The 9,125-nt window shown below is 50.0% G+C and overlaps 1 pseudogene; it reads right to left on the bottom strand.

The window, feature by feature from the left end:
* Positions 1-1,288: 1,288 nt before the first annotated feature.
* Positions 1,289-2,805, bottom strand: LOC149054505 (uncharacterized; annotated as a pseudogene).
* Positions 2,806-9,125: the final 6,320 nt, after the last annotated feature.

The following is a 9,125-nucleotide window of genomic DNA, read 5'->3' as shown; positions in this document are numbered from 1 at the left end:
TCCTGGGGCTTTATTAGGACTCATCCTCCATATCGCTGCTTTAACCCTTTCCTCGTTAAGTGGTCTGTCATACATATTTAGCGGGCCTTCTTTGGTAACAGGGCTTGTATCTGCATCGTCAGGGAAGAACGCACTTAACAGGAGTTCGGCTGTATCGCTCCAAGTGTTTGTCATTTCACCTTCCGGGGTAAGCATTGTGCTGGGAATAGTACTCCGCTTCGTACCTTTCTTAGCCCATCTAAAAGCTTTACCCCATACATTTGTATTTATGTCCTCTGAGAAACACCTCCACAAGGCCATCTTAGCCAACTTTATCTCTTTGAGGTACTTATTTCTCTTTACGTTGTACTCTGGTTTGTTCGTTAAGTGCTTCCCTTCTCTGCGGCTCTTTGCGAGGTCTCTTTTCATGTTCACGAGGCTTCCATTCCACCAAGGGTGTTTGCCCATGCCCCGCTTGGTTTTCGAGAAAGGCATTGACTCTCCAGCCGCTTTCTGGATTGTCGCTATAATTAATCTTGCATGAGCCGTGATCGAGCTTTCGTCCATCTGGATCTTATACTTTATCAATGCGGTGACGAATTTAGACCAGTTGGCTCTCTTAGTATTGAAAGCGTTTTTATGTCTACTTGTATTTTGACATTTGTCAATTTTTAAGTTGAACACTATGGTATTATGATCACTGTCTGTATTGTCAATTATCGACCAGTTTGTTACGTGGTCTCTGATACTTGGCGTGTGACATGGATGTTTGATGTACCCATGCCTTCTCGGGCGTACGTTCTCAATTTCGTCTGCTTGTTTTCAACGTGGAGGTCATGGTCCTCGACCATTTCCTCAACAAGGCGCCCCCTCTCATTCCGATCTGGACAGAACCATAATTTCGAGTGCGCATTGACGTCTGCGGCGATCAACGTTCTATGCTCATTTTCTAAAATGGCCTGAAGTTTTTCGATGAAAACTGGTGTCGGCATGCTGTATTTAAAATATGCCGACACCACTGTTATCGGTTGTTGACTGAGATCACCGTTCGTTATTTTTACGGCAACAATGTGATCGCTCGTGAACTGTGCTAGTTCTACTATGCGTATGTCATCGTTTAAGAACACTATGGCTGCACCGGCCAGGTTTCCCTTATGTGCCTGTTTATTGTTTTCAAAAGCGTACACCTTATTGTTGTTTATCACTGGCTCCTGGATTATTGCGATGTCAACCCTTGCTTCTTGGCAATAGTCCCTGAGTTGCATAGAGGCTATGCGTTGCCTATTGACGTTATGTTGGGCGATTTGTATCATTGGGTGCCAAAATCCGTTCGCCTGAGCAGGTTGTGTACTGCCTTGCTCCTGGCTTTACAGGTGGCGCTGGACGCTTTGTGGTCGCCCTTGCAATTAGTGCAGATTTTCTTCTCTTTATCAGGACACTCTCTGCTTTCATGTTGATTTGCACAATGTCTACATATTGGAGTTCCTGCACACATTTTAGGGCTGTGTGTCCAAAGCCCTGGCACTTAAAGCATTGCGGAATGCTTTGGTGCAGTTTTATTCTGCATTTGGTTAGTCCTAAGAATGCTGACTTGTTTTCCAACTTGGGGAGGAGTTTCGTTGGGACCTCTATTACCCAGTGGGTAGTACTACCATTCCTAGGGCCTAGCCTGTGTCTTATAGTTAACGTGCTGACTTCGTCTACAGTTAGTCCTAGTTCTGGGTTTTGCGTGACTAGGCCAGACGCTATGTCCTCAACTGTAAGTTCAGCGTCAACATCATACACAATAACCCGTGGTTGTCTGGGTCCTATCGACTTAACTGTTGGCAGTTTGCTAATCACCTCCAACGTGTTGGCGTCATCAGGGATAATGGTGAGCTCATCACCACGAACCATTGTTCTTGCCCTTGGGTTCGGCATTTTAGCCTTAACAGTTTTCCATAGTTCTGTCTTGGCTGCAGCCACCGTGGTCCCGCTGGGTATTTTAAACGTGAAGCGTGTGCCTGTCTTAGCTTCACGACACTTTTCGAGGATCTCCTTTTGGTTCGTCTTGGATTTCATGACCTTCGACGCTCGCTGTACGACACTTTGTGCGTAACTGATTTTTGGAGTTGCTTTCTCCACGGTTTTAGCATCCTCAGTATTGGCAGCGGGTTTTGGGATATCTGCTGTCTTAGGACGGGCTTCTAGTGCCGCTCTTAAATCTTCATTTTGCCTTTTGAGATCCTCAATCTCTATAGTTTTGTCTTTGAGTGATTTACTAAAAGTGTCGAGGATGCACTTCAGTTGCTCTTGGGTAGCCTGAGACTTTCCGCCTAGTCTACAGTTTTCAGCGAAGACATCCGTAAAAATATCCCTAAGTGCTTTTGTACGCTCGAGTATCCCTTCAGCCGCACTAACCGTAAGTTTCTTGGCTCTCTCAGAGAGCGCTATTTGTTCTAGCCACCCGGTGTGCAAGTTCACCGCCTTGGCAATCGGGTTGGCTACAATCGCCGGTTTCTTGACGATGTTCTTAACACCCGGACTTGGTGGGCCACGTTTATTACCACCCATTGATGTGCATGCTGATGCATCAACGTCCATAGCGCCACTGTGGCTTTCGCTACTGATGTCATCAGAGTCGGAATCTCCGCCTCCTCTGAGCCTAAGTACGTCCGTATCCAAATATCTCCTTTTCATAAGCCAGTCCGATTTCATTTGCGCATTTCCAAGTGCATGACGATAACGACCTTCGGGACGAGCACTACTCCCGACTGCCGGTTCCCGGGGTCCGATCCTCCCAGTAGGAGGCACCCGAGACGGTTTATTCTTATTGGTGTAATTCATTGTTAGTATGTGTTATAGGGGGGCTGCCCCTGGTAGCCCTACACCCTCTGGCTGACGGCGGGCTAGTTCGTCAGTTGCATTGAGGATCGTGCCTACGGGTTAGTCCGGTCCGGGGTCGGCCTGCCCCGGACGAGGGTTAGTGTGAAAGCCTCTTAGCGACTGAACATAAGTCCAGCCGGGCGGGGTCACCGCGGCAAGGTGGGCTTTCGTCGACCCCGAGTAGATACGGACACGAGGTTTCCCGGGTTTGGTGCCTTGCGGCTACAACCACGGACCTCACATTAGCGCTGTGCGCTAGTCGAGAGCCGTGGAGGTCCACGGTCGACGAACGGCGGTGTTACCCCCCGGCCGCCGGCCGCACGTCGTCTATGGACCACGAGCACCGGGCGCACACCCGTTCCCACCGAAGTCGGGAGAGAGTGCGCCCGTACCGTTGGCTAAGGCGTGCACGTGCCCGTCGCCACCCTGGTCGGGCCGCGAGCTATCCTCATCGCTTCCCGTTTTTGGTCACGGGCAACCTCCGGTGCATATAGCCCCACTGGTAGGCTGGGTAGGCGCTAAGGAGTAATCTCACTCGGAAACTTTCCCCTAGACCAAGCTAGGTCTTTCACCACAAGGTTAGCTCCTGCTAACAGCCACTCCGAAACCAATCCGCCACCGACCGCGCAGCGACCGAAGCCGCAACGCGACCGGCGTGTGGGGGCACGACGCCAATTCCCTCAGCGCCGCGGGGCCCCCCCACATCCCGAAGTATCATTCTCGCTCCGCGTAGGGTCAGCACATCAATGGTTGGATGGTGGGACCGAGCTTCGTCGGCGGTGAAGCCTCTGCTGTGATCCTACCGAGATTTGGGCCGTGTACCTCGGGCTCACGGTGAGCCCTCACCAGCGGCGGTCGCCGCCGGCGCGGTGGTCGCGACCCCCGAGTTAGAGGCTCGGTAGCCTATGCCACGCCTCCCAGAGGCATCACCGAAGTGATCGACTCGCTCTTCGTGAGGTCGCAGTCAGAACCTCCAGCACCCTAGTCCCCGAAGGTTTCGGTGTGTCCGCGTCCCAGATGCCGGCCCCGGCTGGCCAGTTCCCTTTTAGTCGCCTCTTACGACAAGCAGGGAGTACTGCTGTGGAATTCTGTCTGGCCCCCACAGCAGGGCCGTTCGCCTCGCCCCTGGCGCATGAGCACGCCCCTGGTCAGGACGCGCTCGAGCGTGCCTCACCGCTTGTGCCGCTTACACCGTGCGTGCTCATCTGAGACACCCCGAGTCTGTGCACATACACCAATTGGTGTGGCTGCGTCCTGACCTTTGCAGGAAGGCTTTCCTATTTATTCTGGTTATGTTTTTATCGGTCCGATCTATTTCGTAAGCTGTTCTGCGCGAATGTCCTTAGTGCTTCATATGTTTTCTGACTTTTGAGGAAGGCTCCATCTCTGGGGGGCCAGTCCTCACCCTCGTCCCTTAATGTATTACGTAGTGTCTTACGGTGCTCTTCAGTTCTCTTACACCTTAGTAGTACGTGCGCAACGGTTTCGGCTCCACCAATGGAGCATTTGCAGTTGGGGCTATTTACTAAGCCAAATCTATACAACTGTGCCAAGAAATCGCCGTGCCCTGTCAATAATTGTGATGTGTAGTGGTCCAGTGTCATCGGGAGGGTGAGCCTTTCCCCTACTTTTGGGATCATTTTCTTGGTCCACTCCCCTCTGTCCGTTTGGTCGTACCTTTTTTGCCATATATCTATCAGTGCTCTGAGTTCCTCCTGATATTCCTGTGTTTGGATCTCGCCTCTTCTGAGCCTTACTTTGTGGGCATATCTCCGTATTTCTAAGTCTAGCGGTAGGACGCCGGCCACAACCGCCAAGCAGTTTGTGGAAGCCGTTCTGTAGCAGCTGGTGATGGCCCTAAGCGGGTCCCGTTGTATACTTCCGAGTAGTTTTATGCTCTTTTTAAGCAAGCATGCTTTCCACCATATCTCGGCAGCATACGTGATGCGTGGTAGAAAAACGGTGGCGTATATTATTTTTGCTGAGTCTCGGCCCATACCCCAGTTTGCCGATGTCATGCGTCTTAGTCTATTGTACATAGCTTGGTTTTTACATTTTAACGATAGTACATGGTCCCAGTAGCTTTGTCGGGGGTCCAATGTTACTCCGAGATATCTTACTGTTTCTGTTGCCTTTATCGTTGGTGCCGTTTCCTCCGTGCCGAACTTGACGTTATAGTTGGGTTTCAACCCGCCCTTTACTGTCATCAACTGTGATTTATTAGGTGAGAACTTCAATCCGTAAGTAACAGCCCATTCTGTAAGTTGGTCTAGTAGGATCTCTGTCCTATTTATAGCTGTGGGTGATCGTGCAGCCCCCACCAGAACCGCAATGTCGTCGGCGTATAATATAATTTTTGCTGTGACGTCTAGTTTAATGTTCCCGATGGCCGTCATTGCCACCTTCCATAGGGTGGGTCCAAGCTGCGACCCTTGCGGACAGCCTCTTTGGAGCCGCTTGTCGTACATCTTTCCCTCTAGGTCTAGCATGACCGTTCTATTTTTTAGATAACTCTGTATGATTTTCACAGTTCGTTGTGACGACCCAAGTTCCTCTAGTCTTGATATTACTGGTATCCATCTCATATTATCAAAGGCTCCAGTGATATCGAGGAAAGTGCCCAGTACGTATCTACATTTATTATTTTCAGACCAGTCATATAGTTCGGTTATGGCCGAGATCGTCGATCGTCCTTTAACAAATCCATGTTGTAAGGCAAAATTATCCAGATTGGTCTCCTCAACCAGGTCCTGTATAATAATTGTTTCTAATGCTTTAGCTAGAGTTGGTAGCAGGCTGATGGGTCTAAAAGATTTTGGATTCCTAAAATCTTCCTTGCCTGGTTTAGGTATTATCACCAGTTTTGCTTCTTTCCAGGGCTCAGGGAAGGTCCCCTCTATTAGGCATTTGCGGAAGAGTTTTGTTATTTCCTGTCCGATGGCTGGCCAAGCCATCCTCAGCATTTTGGCCGTAATTCCGTCAGAACCCGGGGCTTTGTTGGGGCTCATCCTCCATATAGCTGCCTTAACCCTTTCTTCACATAGTGGCCTGTCATACATGTTCAGCGGGCCTTCTTTAATGGCAAGGCTTGTTTCGGCGTCTTCAGGGAAGAACGAGCTCAGTAGTAGCTCGGCCGTTTCATCCCATGTGTTGGTCGTCACACCTTCCGGGGTAATCATTGTTCCAGGGATGGTGCCCCTCTTTGAACCTTTCTTAGCCCATCTGAATGCTTTCCCCCATACGTTTGTGTTTATGTCCTCAGAGAAGCATCTCCACATGGCCATCTTGGCTAGCTTTATCTCTTTGAGATATTTATTTTTCATTTTATTGTATACTGGTTTGTTTACCAAGTGCTGGCCTTCTCTTCTGCTCTTTGCGAGATCTCTTCTGAGGTTTGCAAGGTTGTCGTTCCACCATGGGTGTTTACCCATGACCCGCTTTGTTTTAGTGGGAGGTATGGACTCTTTAGCCGCTTTCTGAATTATTTTTATTATAGAATTTGCATGGCTTGTGACCGAGCTTTCATTTATTTGGGCTTTGTAATTTATCAGTACGCTTACGAACTTTGACCAGTCAGCTCTTCTGGTGTTAAAGACGTTTTTACTTTTGTTTGCATTTTTGCATTTGTCCATTTTCAGATTGAATAATATGGTGTTATGGTCGCTGTCAGTGTTGTCGACTATCGACCAGTTTGTTACATGGTCTCTAATGTCTGACGTGGTGAGGGTAACGTCTATGTTGGATGTTCCCATGCCCTCACGGGCGTACGTCTTTAAAACTGTTTGTCTGTTCTCGACTCGGAGGTCATGGTCTTCGATCATTTCCTCTACAAGGCGTCCCCTCTCATTTCGGTCTGGGCAGAACCATAATTTTGAATGCGCGTTGGTGTCAGCGGCTATGAGTGTTCGGGGCACGTTTTCCAGAACGGCTTGCAATTTCTCAATGAAGACTGGTGTCGGCATGTTGTACTTAAAATATGCCGACACCACTGTTATCGGCTGGTGACTAGTTTCATAATTGGCTACTTTAACAGCGACAATATAGTCGCTCGTGTGTTGTGTCATTTCGATTATGCGTATGTCCTCGTTGAGGAACACTATGGCCGCGCCGGCTAGGTTTCCATTGTGAGCTTGCCTATTGCTTTCAAATGCATATACTTTGTTATTGTTTATAACTGGCTCCTGTATTAATATAATGTCGACTTTGGCTTCCTGGCAGTAGTCCCTGAGCTGCATAAGGGCTATGCGTTGCCTATTTGTGTTATGTTGGACGATTTTTATCATTGGGTACCAAAGTCTGTGCGCCTAAGTAGGTTGCGTTTCGACTGGTTCCTTGCTTTGCAAGCGGCGCTAGATGCCTTGTGTGGCCCTTTGCAATTTGCGCACTTTACGTTCTCCACCTTGCATGTGCGGGAGTCGTGACCTTCGGCGCAGTTTCTGCACGTTGGCGTTTTCTGCTCACATCTGGGCGCCGTGTGACCATACTGCTGGCAATTAAAGCATTGGGGCAGCGTGCTGTGCACTTTGCACCTACATCTAGTCATACCCAAATAGAGTGACTTGTTCTCAACTTTTTCTAGTACCTTTGGGGGCATTTCGACCACCCAATGGACTACGTCGCTATCCCTGGGACCGAGCTTGTGTAGCGGCCTGATGCTACTTACATCTTCTGCCGTGAGGCCGAGTTCTGCATTTTGTGTTAACAAACATTCAGTTAACTCTTCCATCCCAATGCCACTGTCGACATCATATATGATAACGCGTGGTTTTCTAGGGCCTAGTTCTATTATATTATCAATACTTCGCATCACCTCCAACGTGTTGGAATCGTCCGGGATAATTACCAGCGATTTGCCACTTACTATTGTTTTGGCTTTTGGGTTTTTACATTTAGTTTTAACGGCTTGCCAAACCCCTGCCTTCGCGCTGGCCACCGTCATATCCTGTGGTATTTCTATTATGGAGCGGGACGTCGCCTTTATACTTCTATTTCTGTCTAACTGGCGCCGTTCGGCTGTCCTCTTGGATTTAGCCGGAGGTGCGGCAGCAGTCGCGGGTGCGGCAGCAATCGTGGGCACGACTGTCGTTGTCGCTTTTGTTGCCACTCTAGCGGCGTATGTCTGTTGTTGTGCAGGTGCTGAGCTGGGGGGAGCTTTTGCTGCCTTCAGTGCATCCAGTTCAGCTTTCAAGTCATTGGCTTCGGCATTTTTAGCGTCGAGCTTGTTTATGAAGGCTGTAAGGCTTTGCGCATGTGCGTCGTCCTTGCCCTTCAGCTCGCCTAGAAGTCTGCTGTTGTCGTGTGCGATTGCCTGGGTGGCCGCTCTTAGTCTAGACATCTTTTCGATCATCTTATCAGCTACTTGTACGCCAATCTTCCTTTTTTCTTTCTCCTGGATGATTGTCTGCTCAATCCATCCCAGGAGCTCGTTTATTTCTCCAGAATGTCTGGAGACTCTTGGCTGCTTTGCCTCGTGCGTGACCCCTGGCGAGGGGGGTCCGCGCTTCTGGCTGCTGCCTGCAGGGCCCATGACACCACTTGTGCCAGCGTTATCTGACATTTCGACATCGTCGTTATCGTTATCGTCACCGCCCCCTCCCCTTAATCTAAGGGGGGCTGTGTAGCAGATTCTGTTAGGTGAGTCCGTATCTTTGTAAGCCGTGTTTTTCCAGTCTATGTTCGATTGCGCGTTACCTGAGCTAATGATAACGACCTGTGTGGCGAGCTCACCCACACCTGCCGGGTCTGAGGTTTCCGAGGCCTCTGTACCAGTAACAACTTTTCTTCTATTTGGTGTATTCATTATTAGTTAGTGTTATAGGGGGGCTGCCCCTGGTAGCCCTGCACCCTCTGGCCGCCGGCGGGCTAGTTCGGCGGTTGCATCTGACCTGCCTAAGGGTTAGTACGGTCCGGGGGTCGGCCTGCCCCGGACTTGGTTAGTGTGAGAAGCCTCTTAGCGACTGGACATATGTCCAGCCGGGCGGGGTCACCACGACAAGGTGGGCTCTCGTCGACCCCGAGTAGATACGGACAGTGAGAATCTCGTTAATCCATTCATGCGCGTCACTAATTAGATGACGAGGCATTTGGCTAGATAGTAGATAGGGACACGAAGAAGAAGACTCCCGTGTTTTGGTGCCTTGCGGCTACATCCGCGGACCTCACATTAGCGCTGTGCGCTAGTCGAGAGCCGCGGAGGTTCACGGACGGCGCAAGGTGGTTTTACCCACGCAGTATGTCGGCCGCGCGTCGTCTGTGGACCACGAGCACCGGGCGCAAACCCG

This window comes from Diuraphis noxia, unplaced genomic scaffold, assembly GCF_037042655.1.
Source record: "Diuraphis noxia isolate RWA-SAM2 unplaced genomic scaffold, SU_Dnox_SAM2 contig0006, whole genome shotgun sequence".
NCBI lineage: Eukaryota > Metazoa > Arthropoda > Insecta > Hemiptera > Aphididae > Diuraphis > Diuraphis noxia.
This window is presented reverse-complemented; position numbering and strand designations above follow the sequence as displayed.